The sequence below is a fragment of the Nycticebus coucang genome, chromosome 3 (assembly GCF_027406575.1).
Source record: "Nycticebus coucang isolate mNycCou1 chromosome 3, mNycCou1.pri, whole genome shotgun sequence".
NCBI lineage: Eukaryota > Metazoa > Chordata > Mammalia > Primates > Lorisidae > Nycticebus > Nycticebus coucang.
Genome location: NC_069782.1, coordinates 73,043,459 through 73,061,623, shown reverse-complemented (window position 1 = coordinate 73,061,623; position 18,165 = coordinate 73,043,459). Strand labels below are relative to the sequence as shown.

Genomic DNA, 18,165 nt, shown 5'->3' with positions numbered 1-18,165 from the left:
TGCCTTCCTAATCCAATTCAAAGATATACCTTTACACAGTACATAAAATAAGCCCGGTTACCTGAAAGACTACAGTCTGAGGCCAGATTAAGTCACCTCCAGAAACAGTGCTGATAATTCAAGAACGTCCATTCTAACAAGAGACCACACTTAGCAGGCAGCATAGTTCGGTAAGCTTCAAACTATGACACTGCTGACTCGTTCTTCTGGTTCTGCCACAATTCCCAACCAGACAAGTGTTGGGAGGAAATCCCAGGGATGCTCTATTACCCCAGGACGGCTGCTCATGAAGACTTCACCCACTCATCTATTTCATAATCTTTTAGTTATCAACCAGCATTGTTAACTCAATTATTAGAGGAGAAAAAGGTCTAGAGAAAATAGCCCTGCCTGTTCTATTTGATGACACAGAAGAACCCTGAGTCTAAGCAAGTAGTTCTCCAGATAAGCATGAGTTGCCCAGACTGTTAGATGTTAGCACATGCTGATGGTCCTTAACTATAAACTCACTGGAAAGGGCAGTTACATTTTTGTTTCTACTGGGAACTGACATACCCAAGAATCTGCAGGTCATTATTTTCTCCCAAGGGAAATAATACCAGAAAATGACAACGTTTCAAGAATGACTTGAGTACTTCACATCCTTCAGAAGCATCTTTCAGAATAAAACCCGAAGAGGTCTGTGAGCCTCACTACACTGCCCCCTGCCTTATCCCTTTCAATGGAGTCCCACTGCTGTTTCGGCAAAATTCCAAACCCAGACCCCACCTTAGTCCTTGGGTACTCACCTACCTGTCATCTAGCCTCCAGTGCCCAGTGACTGTCTCTGCTCCAACCACAACAATCTTCCTTCAGTCCAAGCACTTTCTTCCTTTTTCTCTTTACATACTTAACTCCCCTTACTTCATCCTCTGACCCCAGTAGAAGAAAGGCTCCCCTTGGCGCATCAGATCAATGTCCTTCTCTGGTTGGCCCTGTAAGTTTCCATATGTTTATGAGATTAATTATGATTCCTGGCCCACTAATGTCACTATAAACTCCACCAGGCAGAATTCTTAGTACAGTGCCGGAGGCACATTATGCGCTCTTATATTTATTGAATAAATCAATCCAAAAATTACTACATGCAATGCCAGAAATTCACAAAATAAACGATGCAAAACAAGTCAGAGGAGCTACTGAACAGTTGAAAATTAGGATCTTTAAAATGTGCCACTGGGCAGCACCTGTGGCTCAGTCGGTAAGGCCCCAGCCCCATATACCGAGGGTGGCAGGTTCATACCCGGCCCCGGCTGAACTGCAACCAAAAAAAAAAAAAATAGCTGGGCATTGTGGCGGGTGCCTGTAGTCTCAGCTACTCGGGAGGCTGAGGCAGGAGAATCACTTATGCCCAGGAGTTGGAGGTTGCTGTGAGCTGTGTGATGCTATGGCACTCTACCAAGGGCCATAAAGTGAGACTCTGTCTCTACAAAAAAAAAGAAAAGAAAATGTGCCATCACTCACAAAAACTTCATCATTTAAAGAAAACCCACAAAATACAGAGATAACAAAAAGTTTAAAATTTTACAAAAACTACTACCAATCCTGGAGAGTTCATTGGCATTTTGGTACAAATCCTTCCAGGATTTTTTTCCCCGACAGTAGTATTATTTTTCCCTCACTACCAAAATATAAGAAGATCTACCAAATGATAATGCATTAACAGAGATGACTTGACATTTAAAAAAAAATGTCTTCTGAGTGGAAATAACAACGCATTGATATTACTAATACAGAAGCCCTCCCATTTCCTATACCACAACCAAGACAGAGACAATCCTTACAAAAGTCAGCTTTAGAATTTTAGGAGACAAGGGTGCTGGCCCCATTTACCAAGGGTGGTGGCGGGTTCAAACCTGGCCCTAGCCAAACTGCAACAAAAAAATAGCCAGGCATTGTGACGGGCGCCTGTAATCCCAGCTACTCCAGAAGCTAAGGCAGGAGAATCGCCTAAGCCCAGGAGTTGGAGGTTGCTGCAAGCTGTGATGCACAGCACTCTACCAAGGGCAAAGTGAGACTTAAAAAAAAAAAAAAAAAATTTTTTTTTAGGAGACAAAAAGATGAAGGGAGGCGGCACCTGTGGCTCAGTGAGTAGGGCGGCGGCCCCATATACTGAGGGTGGCGGGTTCAAACCCAGCCCTGGCCAAACTGCAACCAAAAAATAGCCGGGGGTTGTGGTGGGCGCCTGTAGTCCCAGCTGCTCGGGAGGCTGAGGCAAGAGAATCGTCTAAGCCCAAGAGCTAGAGGTTGCAGTGAGTCCTGTGACGTCATGGCACTCTATCGAGGGCGGTAAAGTGAGACTCTGTCTCTACAAAAAAAAAAAAAAGATGAAGGGAATGAGGGAGTAAGTGATGAAAAAGAGTCTAAAAAATCCCCCTCATAATTCGCTAAACTGATTCTAGAAAACCAAAAAGGGCTGCACCTGTGGCTTAGTGAGTAGGGCGCCGGCCCCATATACTGAGGGTGGTGGGTTCAAACCTGGCCCCGGCCAAACTGCAACAAAAAAAAAATAGCTGGGCATTCTGGCGGGCACCTGTAGTCCCAGCTACTCGGGAGGCTGAGGCAAGACAATCGTCTAAGCCCAAGAGTTTGAGGTTACTGTGAATTGTGATGCCACAGCACTCTACCGAAGGCAACAAAGTGAGACTCTGTCTCTAAAAAAAAAAATAGAAAACCAAAACCTTTTCTGAGTTTGGCTCCTTATAGCAGCCGGCTGGTGACTCTGCTCTCCCAGGACAAAGCAGGGCTAGAATAGTGTCCCCAAATCACCAGATTATCCCCCATGCCCAAGCAGAAGTGTATTCAAACCTGGACAGGAAAACAAATCTTTGTGTTTCAGAAGCTCCAGGGAAATGCTTACTCTCTTCCCTTGCAAACAGCAACATTTGTGAGCTCTGGAGCACCAAGTGATGGAGGACCAGTTCTGCTTCTACACTGAGCAGCCTTGTGCAAGCTGACTGGCCTTGAGGAGGTCCAATTTCCTCACCTGTGAAGTGAGGCTTATACTCCCCCACTCCTGGTGGGATTTTTATGAGCATTGAATATACCCATGCCAAGACTGGCACACAGTAGGCACTCAAATCTAGGGGCTAAGATGTGCTGTTAGCCCTCCTCCACAGCTTGCTGTCACCTCTGACAAGCTACTGATTTTAGCATATATTAACAAATGGATACCAGCAAATTCTTTGGTGTAACCTAACTTAAAAGAAAACTTGTAACTACTACCAGAAGAAAAAGTCAGTCAGCAGGATAAGTAAGTCCAAGACTGAGAAAACCACATAGAGGGATGTCTCTCTCTCCATTACTGTGTGCTGCCACAGCCAGGAGGTGTCACTGTGTGAATGGGCACACAGAACTAGAGATGTAACCAGCACGATACTCCAAGAAAACTGAAAGAAGTAAATTGGTAAGAAAGAAAGGAAATTAAAGGCTCAAATGACTCACTCAGACTTTGATCTAAAGAATCCAAAGCTCTCAGATAAGGATGAACTACACACCTAAAGACCTTAAATACACAAAATTAAACACTCTACAAAATTCTCAGGACAAGGCACCTAAGTGCTGTCCTTCAGTTCTTAAGGGAGGGGGTCTCCATTTGTTTTTGGGTCCCAGTGTGCACACTCTCCAAGTGTCTGTCAGGCAGGCTCTCAGCTCGGGCCCTGCCCCATAAGCCTTTCCTTGTTGAAGTGATCAATTCCGATTCTTGGCAATAATCCCTTTACAAGGCCAGCTGCTGCTGTCTAGTCATTGATGCCGACCCGTTCCAGGTGGGAAAAAAGAAATCAATGGAGCCACCGCCTAGACTGGGAGGCAAATTTAAAGTGCAGGGCCTGGGAAAGGCTGTAGCCCAGACAGGGGGAAGGGTCCCGCGGCTCCCGGGGGTCAGGCAGGAAGGGCGCGAGAGGAAGGAGGGCGGGGAGAGGGCCAGCCCTGCAGGCGTGGGCGCGCGGGGACTCTTATTCTGACACGGGATCCGTCGCCACCGCCGCCTCGGGGTTCAGCGCCGCAGTCCGGCCCGCGCGGGACCCCCGCCCCCAGCACAGGACCCCAGCCCAGAGCGCCCACGTGTCGTCCGTCGTCCCCACTGTCCCGAGCCCTTCGAAGAGGCGCCTCGCGGCCCGGCCCCTCCCTCGGCCCCGCAGGAAACCCAGGAGGAAGCGGGGCGACGCTGCGACTTTCCGGGACCCCCGCCCCTCCGGCCCACACGTGCCCAGGGGACGTCGGAGCCACGAACTTTCTAGGGCAGTGCAAGAAGACGCTCTCAGAATACAAGTAGAACTCGCTTGCCCTCACTTTTCCACGCTTATGCCAGGGTCCCTCACAGCCCCCTGTTACCCGACCCTATTCAGCCCGCGTCGCCCCCGCTGCTCTAGTCTCCACCGCGCGTCCCTGGCCCCTGCCCCCCACCAAGTTTGGTCCCGAACTTACCGGGCCGCGGGTCGGCCGGGCCCTAAGGCAGCGCGCGGGTTCGCAAGGCTGCGGGGCCAGGGTCGCCCGCGGGGCCGGGCGGCGGAAGGGCCGGGGGCACCGGGCCGCGCGTGCTAGCTCCGCCTGTGGGGCCGCCCGGGCCCGCGGCGCTCGCTCCGCCGGTCCGCCCGCCCGCTCGCGCCGCCGGCCAGATAATGCGCCCCTCGGCCGCACACATGGAGCCCGGCGCCGGCGTCACCGCCCGGGACATGCGCACCAGGTCAGCGCGCCCGGCCCGCGGCCCCCAAAACACCGGGGAGCTCTTAAAGGCGACGCCGCCCGCCCGCTCCCGGCTGGGCGGGGCCGGTATCTGAAGGGCGGGGTCTCATGAGGAAAGGAGGAGCTCGTGGGCGGGCTCCGGTGCTGGGGGCGGGGCGAGCGGTCCTGCCCCGGAAACACAGCCCCACCCCGCGCGCACCCACGCGACACCCAGCTCCGCGCGTTGGTTTCCCACGCGGGCTGGGGAGGGCAGGGGCGTGCTCCAGGGGCTCTCCCCGCTGAGTCCCGTTGCTCTCCACTGGCCGAGGTTCGTTGCCAGCTCACCAGAGACAGAGCCGGGCGGGCCGCGCCCAGGACTGACTCAGGCGACGCTCTCACTGCTAACCTCGCTCCGGCTTAGTTGAGCGACCTCAAGCAACTCTGAGCTGCCTTTGAAACCGGTGGTTAGAACCGCACTCATGCGGGGTCGTCACGCGGAAGCTCCCCTCTGGGGAACTTTGGCCGTGGTGTCTTTGTGGCAATGTTGGAGTGTAGATCAGCTGATTGATCACTTCTCCAGCTTAGTAAACAGAGTTCTACAAAACAAGCTCCAAATCCACGCACCTTTAAACACTTGGGGCCAACTGCTCTCCCTCTCCAGTTACTTCCCAATCTGTCCTAGAACCTCTGGGAGAAGGTTATACCCCTCAGGAAAGCAAACCTCACCTTCCCTCTCCAGTGACATGGAGGAAACACAGGAAACACTGAAAACTTGAAAGAGGATGAGCTCTGGAGAAGTTAAACTACAAAACCAAAATACAGTTTCAACAGGGAAAATACTCTAACGTTCATGGAAAATCTAGTATCACAAGAAGGCTCTCAATATCAAGGTCAGTTTCTGAAGAATCACCAAAAGTCTCTTCTCGTTCCTTTTTTTAAATAAATGGTTCATGATAAGACACCTAAACAGTGACTTAATAACTTTCATAACACACCCAATACATATATACATATATACTATATACAACTGAAACAAAAGTTGCACCACGTAACTTTACCACTTACAATGTACTCTGGTATTTTCCATTCTATTTCATTTGAAAAAAAGAGAATTCCCACTCAAGATTGGGACCCCAATCTCGACCCCAAACTTGAAAAACACTTCATGTAGAAAATGTTTTACAAAATTGTTTTTCTGCTACATGTCCCCCCAAAGTTTCCCAAGGCCTCCCGTTGAGTCTCACATACAACTTGGCAACATTTTGTTGTTGGTTCTACTCTCCAACCCCCAAGTCTCCCAACTGCTAGCAACATCTGCCACAACCTCCCTTGGGCCAAAAGAAAAGCATTCCTCAACCTAAAAATGAAACAAAATACAAATTGCTGACCCCCAAACACCTTCCCTGACCCAGTTTTGTCAGCAATTTGTTATGCTTTGCTACAAAGAAATTCAAATGTTCAAATTCAAAAACCAACCAAACAAAAACAGTTTTATTTTCAAACAAGTGACTTGGTATAGGAATTCAGAAAGCTCCCAGATCACATGTGCAAGGACATGTTAGGGGAAATATTCAGGTTTTTCACTCTAATGTGGCAGCTACGTATTTTAGAACTGATTTATGCTACCATGATTAATCAAATGAAGTATATTAAAGCAATACAAGCAAAATATTATCTAACTGCTCCTCACCTAGGTCTTGATTAATGTCAACTTAATTAACTATGAACAGCAAACTCTGGTCAAGTGGGAGACCTGAGACTTGAGATAAGACGTAGGGATTCCAGAGTCTGAGTTAGGCAATCCCTGTGTGAGTCACTAAAGTGTCAACCACCCTGTTTTAAAGAGGGAGGAATCAGCTGTAACATATTAATGACACACCTCTGTGTACTGAGGTGTGCACTAGTGACAGGTGGGCTACTCCAACAGGCAACGCCAACTTCTCCAGCTGCAAAAGTAAAGGGGGAAGTTGAGTGGTTGAGAAATTAGCTGCAGGGTATATTGCTTTCTTTTTTTTTTTTTTTTAAGACAGTCTCAAGCTGTCGCCCTGGATAGAGTGCTGTCCTGAGTAGAGTGCCATAGCGTCATAGCTCATAGCAACCTCCAACTCAGGCTCAAGCGATCCTCTTGCCTCAGTATTTCCATTTTTAGTAGAGATGGGGGTCTCACTTTTTGCTGAGGCCTGCAGGACATATTTCTGTGATAGGAAGAAAAGTTCAGGTATGCAGGACGGCGCCTGTGGCTCAAAGGAGTAGGGCACCAGTCCCATGTGCCGGAGGTCCCATGTGCCCGAGGTGGCAGGTTCAAACCCAGCCCCGGCCAAAAACTAAAAAAAAAAAAAAAAAAAAAGTTCAGGTGTGTAGACAGATAAAATGACAGTGAATCCACACCTGTTCTTCAGGGTCTCCAATGCTCAGGTCGGGTAAAAGCTTAGGCTGCCTGTGATAAAGACCTTGCTGCCTCAGTGCCTAAATCGTTGGGACTAAAATAGTTCAGCTGGGCGATTATGAAATATGATGCAATCACCTTCAGATGTCATTCTAAAGCTGAAGAAACTCTAAGAGACAACTAGAACTAGAACCATGTTTTTCTCAAAGTTTTCTATTTGCTATGAGAACAAGACAGTCAATTAACACAGAGGGATACCAGTTGTTAATATTGTACTTTATCAGACAGATGAGCAATCCCAACAAAAAATAAAAGGGAAAAAAATTAATACTATACTTTAAAAACACTTCTTTTACTTGGTTAAACAAAATTTCATTCCAAATTCATTTTAAACTTTCTTTCATAGACCAAATCCCTGCCAGGCCTTCCACCTTACCCACTACAAAAATAGCCTAATTATCTATCAAATGTATTATTAGATAAACTTTTTTTTTTGAGACACAGTCTCACTTTGTCATTCTCGGTAGAGAGCTGTGGCATCATAGCTCACAGCAACCTCAAATTCCTGGGCTCAAGCGATTCTCTTGCCTCAGCCTCCAAGTAGCTGGGATAGGTGCTCACCCCTAGCTATTTTTAGAGACGAGGTCTCGTTCTTGCTCAGGGTATCTACCCGCTCAGCCTCCCAGAGTGCTAGGATTACAGGCGTGAGCCACCTGTAGATAAACTTCTAAACACCATCTGAGCCTGTTTGGGACAGAAGAAAAGAAATTTGGCTCCAATTCAGTGTTCATACACAAACTGAGAAGTGACCACGTGAAGACACAGGGAGAAGGTGGTTTATCTGGAAGCCAAGGGGGATATCAGAAAAAACTGAACCTACTGACACCTTGATCTTGAACTTTTATCATTCCAAACTATGAGCAAATAAATTTGTTTAAGCAAAAAAAAAAAATTAAAAATTCTGTGTTCATGTCTGCTTTTATGACAGAAATTGGCCAAAGCTCCACAGTAGTATGAAAGTGGTTGAGGCCAGCTGTGGTGGTTCACGCCTGTATTCCTAGCCCTCTGGGAGGCAGAGGCGGGTGGATTACCTGAGCTCACAGGTTTATGACCAGCCTGAGCCAGAGGGAGATCTCATCTCTAAAAATAGCCAGGTGTGGGCAGCACCTGTGGCTCAAGGAGTAAGGCACGGCCCCATATACTGGAGGTGGCAGGTTCAAACCCGGCCCCAGCCAGAAACTGCAACAACAACAACAACAACAAAAAGGGTTGCGCCTGTGGTTCAGTATAGATAGGGTGCCGGCCCCATATACCGAGGATGGCAGGTTCGAACCCGCCCCAACCAAACTGCAACAAAAAATAGCGCAGTGTTGTGGGGGGCACCTATAATTCCAGCTACTCAGCGGGAGGCTGAGAAAAGAGAATCGCCTAAGCCCAGGAGTTGGAGGTTGCTGTGAGCTGTGATGTCCAAAGCACTCTACCGAGGGCAATAAAGTTGAGACTCTGTCTCGAAAAAAAAAAAAAAAAAAAACCCAGATGTTGTGGCCATGCCTGTAATTCCAGCTACTCGGGAGGGTGAGGCAAGAGAATCACTTGAGCCCAGGAGTTTGAGGTTCCTGTGAGCTGAGACACCATGGCACTTTACCAAGGGTGACAAAGTCAGGCTCTGTCTCAAAAAAAAAAAAAAGTGTTTGAAAAACAGTAGCATTACTACTGAATGTTCAAAGCACTGTAGTTTGTTTTTTTTTTCAATCAGAAAATTTCTTTAAAGTTTCTACTGAACAGAAATTTAGATGGCTTATGTGATAAACATTGATTGACAAGACTATCTCAGAGAACACTCACTCATTCCAAGGAGCCTGCAGGCACATACTCCAGAAATTGACAAGCTGGTGGCACAGAAAGACACAGAATGAGTACAATGCAGGAAATGTATTCATGATAAAAACTGAGGAATCACAGAGAAAGGAATCACAAATGACTGCTCCCCTCCATGGAAAGAAGTCTAGGAAATCATTGTGGAGGTGACATTTGTGCCAGATCTTAAGTTAGAGTGAGTGTCCCTGGCATCCAAAACAAAGGGCAGAGCCAACTACACCAAAATACCTGGCACATAGGGGCTTTGGGAAAGAAAAGGCTGAAAAAAGATGGGTTCATTATACTTTAAATATTCTAGATGCTCTTCCCTCTCAAAACACAGAACCAAGTCAACTACTCATTTATATTCCTAAGCAAACCAGATCTAGTTATGTAGACTTTAACCAATTTTGAAATTACCACAGAGATACTAGGCTCCCACTTGTTTTCTGAAAAGCTGACTAAGAAAGAATAAACAGGGGCGGAGCCTGTGGCTTGGTAAGTAGGGCGCCAGACCCACATACCGAGGGTGGCAGGTTCAAACCCAGCACCGGCCAAACTGCAACAAAAAAAATAGCCAGGCATTGTGGCAGGTGCCTTTAGTCCCAGCTACTCAGGAGGCTGAGGCAAGAGAATCACCTAAGCCCAAGAGCTGGAGGTTGCTGTGAGCTGTGATTCCACAGCACTCTATCAAGGGTGATAAAGTGAGACTCTGTCTCTTAAAAAAAAAAAAAAGGAAGAATAAACAGGTTGTTTGTTCAAAAGTACACCAAGTTTTGTTTTTAATTCCCCTTAAGAAAAAACAGCCCTGGCGGCGCCTGTGGCTCAGCGGGTGGGGCGCCGGTCCCATATGCCGGAGATGGCGGGTTCAAACCCAGCCCCGGCCAAAAAAAAAAAAAAGAAAAAACAGCCCTGACAGTTTTCCATACTTTGCATTTTAGCACTTTTTTTTTTTTTTGAGACACACTCTCACTTTGTTGCCTAGGTTAGAGTACCGTGGCATCAGCTTATCTCACAGGAACCTCAAACTCATGTGATCCTCCTGCTTCAGCCTCCCTAGTAGCTGGGACTACAGCCACCTAGCACAAAACCTGGCTAATTTTTCTATTTTTAGTAGAGTCCTGCTCTTGCTCAGGGCTGGTCTCAAACTTCTAAGCTTAAGAGATCTTCCCACCTTCATCTCTCAAGAGTGCTAGGATTGGGCGGCGCCTGTGGCTCAGTCGGTAAGGCACCGGCCCCATATACCGAGGGTGGCGGGTTCAAACCCAGCCCCGGCCAAACTGCAACCAAAAAACAGCCGGGCGTTGTGGCGGGCGCCTGTAGTCCCAGCTGCTTGGGAGGCTGAGGCAAGAGAATCACTTAAGCCCAGGACTTGGAGGTTGCTGTGAGCTGTATGAGGGCACGGCACTCTACAGAGGCCATAAAGTGAGACTCTGTCTCTACAAAAAAAAAGAGTGCTAGGATTACAGGTGTGAGCCACTGCATTCAGCCCATTTTTAGTACTCTAAAGTCTAAAACTGTTTTCTTTTTTTATTATTATTATTAAATCATAGCTGTGTACATTAATGCAATCATGGGGCACCATACACTGGTTTTATAGACCATTTGACACATTTTCATCACACTGGTTAACATAGCCTTCCTGGCATTTTCTTAGTTATTGTGTTAAGACATTTATATTCTACATTTACTAAGTTTCACATGTTCTAAAACTGTTTTCATTGAGTTTAGGGACAATATAACAATCCCTAAAGGAGAATTGTTTTAAAGTTTCTTATTTCACCCCAATTCAAGTTGACATGGTAAGATTACAATGCAATTGGCTGGGAAAGAAAAAGAAAAGATTAATTTTATTTCCTTGAATAATTTTATTTCCTTAGTAAATGGATAGTTTTGATAAAAACTAAATAAAACATGAATTTTATTTCCTTAGTAAATGGATAGTTTTGATACTTTTCTCAGGGATCAAAAAAATAGCTGAAGGGACTCTTACAGTAGTGCTTTATGAAAAATATAATACTTCCAAAGCATTACTGCTGCTACAAAGTATCATTTTTTATTTTTTTTTATTTATTTACTTTTTTTTTGTAGAGACAGAGTTTCACTTTATTGCCCTGGGTAGAGTGCCTTGGCATCACACAGCTCACAGCAACCTCCAACTCCTGGGCTTAGGCAATTCTCCTGCCTCAGCCTCCCAAGTAGCTGGGACTACAGGCGCCCTCCACAACGCCCGGCTATTTTTTTGTTGCAGTTTGGCCGGGGCTGGGTTTGAACCCGCCACCCTCCGCATATGGGGCTGGCGCCCTGCTCACTGAGCCACAGGCGCCGCCCTCAAAGTATCATTTTTTAAATCAAGACATTCTCGCACTAAATCAGGAGTCAGCAAGAGGCAGATCAGAATCCACTGTCCCCATCCATGTCATTTATGCTGAAAAGCTCCCTGAAACACAGCTCTCTAGAGAAGCTCTACTTTGTCAATGTGGGTTTGTTTTATTTTGAATGTCATCTCTAACCACAATTCCTTACACTTAGTGTTTATGCAACATGGACTTCAGGCTCCAGCTGCAATGTGGCATGTTCTGTCCAGACCAAGTCTCTGTGTGGCCCTCACAATGTCCTGCTATTACAAGGTTCTGAGAACAAATGCTTCCCTAAAGGGTTAAACACAAATTGCTCTGAAGTATTGCTGTGAACCGGAAGTATATCTCCCACTCTGTCTTCATCTGCCATGTGTCCCTATTTGGCAAGGAGTATCTCTTTTGTGTCTACATATGGTTTACAAAACATTTCCCACCTAATTTAGATCAATTTTAAATCTTGAAAAGTTAGTTAAGTGAACTACAGTTTTCTATGAATTAAAGAATTAGGCCTGGAGCAGCTCATGTCTGTAATCCCAGCACTCTAAGAGGCCGAGGCGGGTGGATCACTAGAGCTCACGAGTTCAAGACCAGCCTGAGCAAGAGACCTCCATCTCTAAAAAAACTGCTAGGCATTGTGGCAGGTGCCTGTAGTCCCAGCTACTTGGGAAGCTGAGGGAAGACAATCGCTTGAGCCAAAGAGTTTGAGGTCGCTGTAATCTATGATGCCACAGCACTCTACTGGGGGCAAGAAAGTGAGACTCTGTCTCAAAAAAAAAAAAAAAAAAAACTGTACAAACACACACACAAACATATACATAATTAAAAGAAAAAAATCTGGCTCGGTGTCTGTGGCTCAAGCAGCTAAGGCACCAGCCACATACACCTGAGTTGGTGGGTTCGAATCCAGCCTGGGCCCACCAAACAACAATGAGGGCTGACAACAAAAAAATAGCGGGGTGTTGTGGCAGGCGCCTATATCCCAGCTACTTGAGAGGCGGAGGCAGGAGAATCGCTTAAGCCCATGAGTTTGAGTTTGCTGTGAGCTGTGATGCCACACCACTACCCAGGGAGACAGGTGAAGACTCTGTCTCAAAAAATCAATAAAATAATAAAAATAAAAACTTGGGATGCAGTTCACACCCCACTAATCCAGTTGTTAAATGGCAGATCTTCCAACTTAGACATTCCTCCCAAATGTTTTCCTAATAAAATGTATATCCCCTAACTTACCCCATTTATGGTGAAATGATAGATTTTTCTATATTAAAAAAAAGTACAGGTTGGCCATGTTCGGTGGCTCACACCTGTAATCATAGCATTCTGGGAAACTGAGGGGGGTAGATTTCCTGAGCTCACATGTTCCAGACCAGCCTGAGCAAGAGCAAGACCCCATCTCTAAAAATAGCAGGGCATTGTGGTCAGCATCTATAGTCCCAGCTACTTGGGAGGCTGAGGCAAGAGAATCACTTGAGCCCAAGAGTTGGAGGCTTCTGTGAGTTATGACACCATGGCACTCTACTGAGGGCAACAAAGTAAAACTCTGTCTCAAAAAAACAAATAAATAAATGAATAAATAAAATATAAAAATAAAAAACAGCCAGGCATTGTGGCCAGCACCTGTAGTCCCAGCTACTTGGGAGGCTGAGGCAAAAGAATCACTTAAGCCCAAGAGTTTGAGGTTGCTGTGAGCTGTGATGCCATTGCACACTACCAAGGGTGACAAAGTGAGGGGCAGCACCTGTGGCTCAGTGAGTAAGGCGCTGGCCCCATATACCAAGGGAGGCAGGTTCAAACCCGGCCCTGGCCAAACTACAACAAAAAAATAGCTGGGCGTTGTGGCGGACGCCTGTAGTCCCAGCTACTCAGGAGGGTGAAGCAAGAGAATTGCCTAAGCCCAAGAGCTGGCGCTTGCTGTGAGCTGTGACATTACAGCACTCTACCCAGGGTGACGACGTAAGATTCTGTCTCTACAAAAAAAAAAAAAAGAAGAAGGAGCGTCACCTGTGGCTTAGTGGGTAGGGCACCAGCCCCATATACCAAGGATGGCAGGTTCGAACCTGGCCCCAGCCAAATTGCAACAAAAAAATAGCCAGGCGTTGTGGCAACCGCCTGTAGTCCCAGCTACTCAGGAGGCTGAGGCAGGAGAATCGCCTAAGCCCAGGAGTTGGAAGTTGCTGTGAGCTGTGTGACGCCACAGCACTCTACCGGGGGAATAAAGTGAGACTGTCTCTAAATAAACAAAGTTTAAAGAAAACAAAATAAAAATTTTTTAAAGTACAGATGGAGGGTCTAGTTTGTTTTCTTCTTCACATCTTTGTAACAATCACACCTTCTTGCCCATGTAATGAGGTCTATATATACATATCTTTTTTTGGGGGGGGAGACACAGTCTCACTCTGTTGACTTGGGTAGAACACCATAGCATTATCATAGCAACCTCAAACTCTTGGGCCTGAGCAATCTTGCCTCAGCCTCCCAAGTAGCTGGGATTACAGGTGTGTGCCACTGCACCCAGCTATTTTTTCTATTTTCAGTATAGACAAGGTCTTACTTTTTCTTTATTGGGGGTGGGGGTCTCACTCTTGCTCAGACGAGTCTCGAACTCCTGAGCTCAAGCAAGCCACCTGCCTCAGCCTCTCAGAGTGCTAGGATTATAGGCATGAGCCACCAAACCAGGCCTATATATACAATATCTTACCAACTCCTGGTTTGGGAAGCTTAAGATATGTCTTTTTTTTTTTTTGAGACAGAGTCTCACTATGTCTTCCTCAGTAGAGTGTTGTGTCATCACAACTCACAGCAACCTCAAACTCTTGGACTTAAGCGATTCTTTTGCCTCAGCCTCCCAGGTAGCTGGGACTACAGGTGCCCGCCACAAAGCCCAGCTATTTTTTCGTTGTAGTTGTCATTGTTGTTTGACAGGCCTGGGCCAAGTTCCAACCCACCTGCCCTGGTGTACGTGGCTGGCACCCTAACCACTGAGCACCAGTGCTGAGCCTAAGATATTTATTTCAAGTTTAGGTCAAAAGTCAGCCTTCAATAGAGACACTTTGAGGGGTTAAATATGAAGACTAAAAGTTGAAAATAAAATGAAAGTTTAGAAATTATTCAGATATATTAAGAATTTTAGACCAACTCAAATGATAACAATTCTTAAAGGAAAAATATATAGAAGCAGCCCCCAAGTCTGTTCCCTTAAAGCTTCTTAAGAGGTTAAACTCTACATCAGGAGTCCTCAAACTGCGGCCTGCGGGCCACCTGAAGCAGTGTGAATTGTACTTGTTCCCGTTTTGTTTTTTACTTCAAAATAAAATATGTGCAGTGTGCATAGGAATTTGTTCATAGATCTTTTTTTTTTAAACTATAGTCCGGCCCTCCAACGGTCTGAGGGACAGAGAATTGGCCCCCTGTTTAAAAAGTTTGAGGATGCCTGCTCCTCATAGACAGAATACCATTACAATGACAGTCTACATGGCCTAATTTCACTAGCCGTCACTGGTTTTTCTTTTTTTTTTTTTTTTGAGACAGAGCCTCAAGCTGTCACCCTGGCTAAAGTGTCGTGGCATCACAGCTCACAGCAACCTCCAACTCCTGGGCTCAAGCGAGTCTCCTGCCTCTGCCTACCAAGTAGCTGGGACTACAGGCGCCCGCCACAAAGCCCGGCTATTTTTTGGTTGCAGCTGTCATTGTTGTTTGGCAGGCCCCAGGCTGGATTCGAACCCGCCAACTCAGGTGTATGTGACTGGCACTTTAGCCGCTTGAGCCGCAGGTGCTGAGCCATCACTGGTTTCTTATTGAAAATGTTCATTAAGGCTCAGCACCTGTAGCTCAGTGAGTAAGGCGCCAGCCACATACACCGAAAGTGGCGGGTTCAAGCCCACCCCAGACCTGTTAAACAACAATGACAACTACAACCAAAAAATAGCTGGGCATTGTGGTGGGCACCTATAGTCCCCACTACTCAGGAGGCTGAGGCAAGAGAATCACTTAAGTCCAAGAGTTGGAGGTTGTTGTGAGCTGTGACATGATGGCCCTCTACCGAGGGCAACATAAGACTCTGTCTCACAAAAAAAAAAAAGAAAGAAAGAAAAGAAAATGTTCATTGAACAATTTAAATATTATTTTAATTTGAGCTTAATCTTGGATCCTACTATGACATGTTTTATAAGACTTTCTACTTTCGAAGGCAACTTTCAGCTTTTCTTGCCAAGCTGCTCGGTTCAAACTCTAACTTTTAGAACACCAAAACTTCCTCAGGTCAAGGGAACTCACCTGGCTCTTTTTCATTTCCAGGTCCCCCCCCCATCCCCATGCTATTCTTCTCCCTAGAAAGCCTAGTCGTCTGATAAACCTTAATAAGTAGTTCTTCCCTATCACCCCTTCCTTATGAGCTTTCCAAATCACTTCCTCCTTTCCCCATCCAACTGTAGCAGTTTGCTGCACTTACTGGTTCGTGTACCTATCTTTTCCTGGCAGCCTATAAACTCCTGTGCCCAGCCAAGTGCCTTACCTTTAGCAGATTAAAGGAATGTTTCTATCACCCTTGAAGGTGGGGCTTTGCTAACACATACTGCAGCCACAGAGAGTCTAGGTTGGAGCCTTTTCCCTGGTTACAACATCATGCTTCAGGACACTAAGGTGAGGAATCTTACCAGGAGAAAAAAACAATCCTAGAACTTCAGATCACCAGCCCTTGTACATGCCCAGCCTGTGGCCCAATATGGGGTCATTTGCTCTTGAGCAGTATTAACTCCTACACATAGTTGTACAAACTTGGATGTCAACCTACAGTCAGCCTAAATAAGATTCTGTAACAACTACCTTTCCTAGGTACCTACAACAATCTGGTTGCTTGAGATGTTTACCATCCTCAGTCCACAAGGAAACTGAGGCTCAGAATGATTAGACCACCTCAAGTTAGGCTATTTTCCGAGATCACATGTCAGTAAGTGTTAGAATCTGGTTCAAACCCGAGGTTTTCTGGCTCTAAAGTTTCTACTGCACACAGGGCCTCCCACAGTACTTTTAAAAGGCACTAAGACATAAATAACTACACACGATTCTTTAAGTGCACACTCTTAATGAAGGACCTAGCTACTCTCTGCTTCTTTAATTTCCTTCTTTTGTGTGTGGTTTTTGGCCAGGGCTGGGTTTGAACCCGCCACCTCCGGCATATGGGACCGGCGCCCTACTCCTTGAGCCACAGGTGCTGCCCCTGCTTCTTTAACTTCTATACACACTTCCAGGACAGTCCTTAGTGTAGACAGACTCCTGAGGGGGACACTGTGGTAACACAACAGGAAACCATCCATTTGACCACCCTGAATTTGTAGGTACATTAGCTGAACCCCCTGAGCTGCTCCCTAGACTGCAAGACCACTGACGGCTCCCAGATCTAATAACACCACATATGGAAAAAGGAGAAACTTAAATGTGTTTTCTAGCTCAAATTGGGGCCCAAGAATTCAGCCTGTAGGGAGAGAGAACAGGAAGTCAGGAGGGAGCAAGCATCCACTTCCCAAGGGCAGCAGAGCCCAGAGGTGGGAGGCTAGTCACATGCACAGTTGCATTACTTGTCCACACCCACTTCCGGTCTAGGCCTGCCTCTCCACCTCTGGAGTCAGAACTTGGGTACAAGGGGAAAAAAAAAAAAAAAAGGCAAACGGGCGGCGCCTGTGGCTCAAGGAGTAGGGCGCCGGTCCCATATGCCGGAGGTGGCAGGTTCAAACCTAGCCCCGGCCAAAAATCACAGAGAAAAAAAAAAAAAAAAAGGCAAACTACCAGAAACTCTCCTTGTAACACCTTCCCTCTTCTCTCAAAGCATTGCCCAGCCCTGCTCTATGTGGAGGGGCTCTGCCCCTCACAAATACTGTTACGTAAGAAAAGCACCTGTCCAATAATAGAACTATGTGGACTAAGATCAATTTAAGACTTCCGGCCTTGGCAGCACATGTGGCTCAGTTTAGGGCATTGGCCCCAAAAACCAAGGGTGGTGGGTTCAAATCCGACCCTAGCTGACCTGCAACAAAAAAATAGCCAGGCGTGGTGGCAGGTGCCTGTAGTCACACATACTTGGGAGGCTGAGGCAAGAGAATCGCTTAAGCCCAGGAGTTGGAGGTTGCTGTGAGCTGTGTCAACACGGCACTCTATCCAGGGCCATAGCTTGAGGCTCTGTCTCAAAAAAAAAAGAAAATCTCACTTTTCTTCTGCCATCAACAATAGCCAAACAGCCCCTGCTTGACAGAAAAGGCTTTTATAGATGTTTATTTCTTTTTTAATATGCACTTTCATGAAGAAATGTCATAGGATTCCAAAAACACACACCACTACTGATTCAAAAAAAGCAAAAGTGGGGCGGCGCCTGTGGCTCAGTCGGTAAGGCGCCAGCCCCATATACCGAGGGTGGCGGGTTCAAACCCGGCCCCGGCCAAACTGCAACCAAAAAATAGCCGGGTGTTGTGGCGGGCGCCTGTAGTCCCAGCTACTTGGGAGGCTGAGGCAAGAGAATCGCTTAAGCCCAGGAGTTGGAGGTTGCTGTGAGCTGTGTGAGGCCACGGCACTCTACCGAGGGCCATAAAGTGAGACTCTGTCTCTACAAAAAAAAAAAAAAAAAAAAGAATACCCCATACCTGTGGGTATTAAAAAAAAAAAAAAAAAAAGCAAAAGTGAAAATACTTCTCACAGTGACCATCCCAGACTCTATTATTTCTCCAAGATCAGGGCCACAAGTCATCATGGATCAACTATTGCCAACAGGCAGCAATCAACTGGGAAAATGCCGTAATTTCTGCCACATTTTACAGAAGCCCAGTGAGGAAATCAGAGAAGTACTGAGGTTTCATTTCTAAACCTCCCAGA

General features: G+C 46.5%; 1 protein-coding gene across 19 annotated transcripts in view; it reads right to left on the bottom strand.

The window, feature by feature from the left end:
- GATAD2A (GATA zinc finger domain containing 2A) overlaps nucleotides 1–18,165 on the bottom strand; it is a 130,999-nt gene that overhangs the window by 104,997 nt on the left and 7,837 nt on the right. For 7 of the 19 annotated variants that reach the window (XM_053585308.1, XM_053585318.1, XM_053585316.1 and 4 more), the window contains exon 1: nucleotides 4,468–4,778. The exons of 5 other annotated variants lie outside the window; for them this stretch is intronic. The gene's annotated coding sequence lies outside the window, so the exon portion shown is untranslated. Of the gene's footprint in view, nucleotides 1–788; nucleotides 975–4,467; nucleotides 4,782–18,165 lie in introns of those variants that run through there. 7 more of the 19 variants (XM_053585314.1, XM_053585319.1, XM_053585324.1 and 4 more) reach the window with 5 other exon arrangements.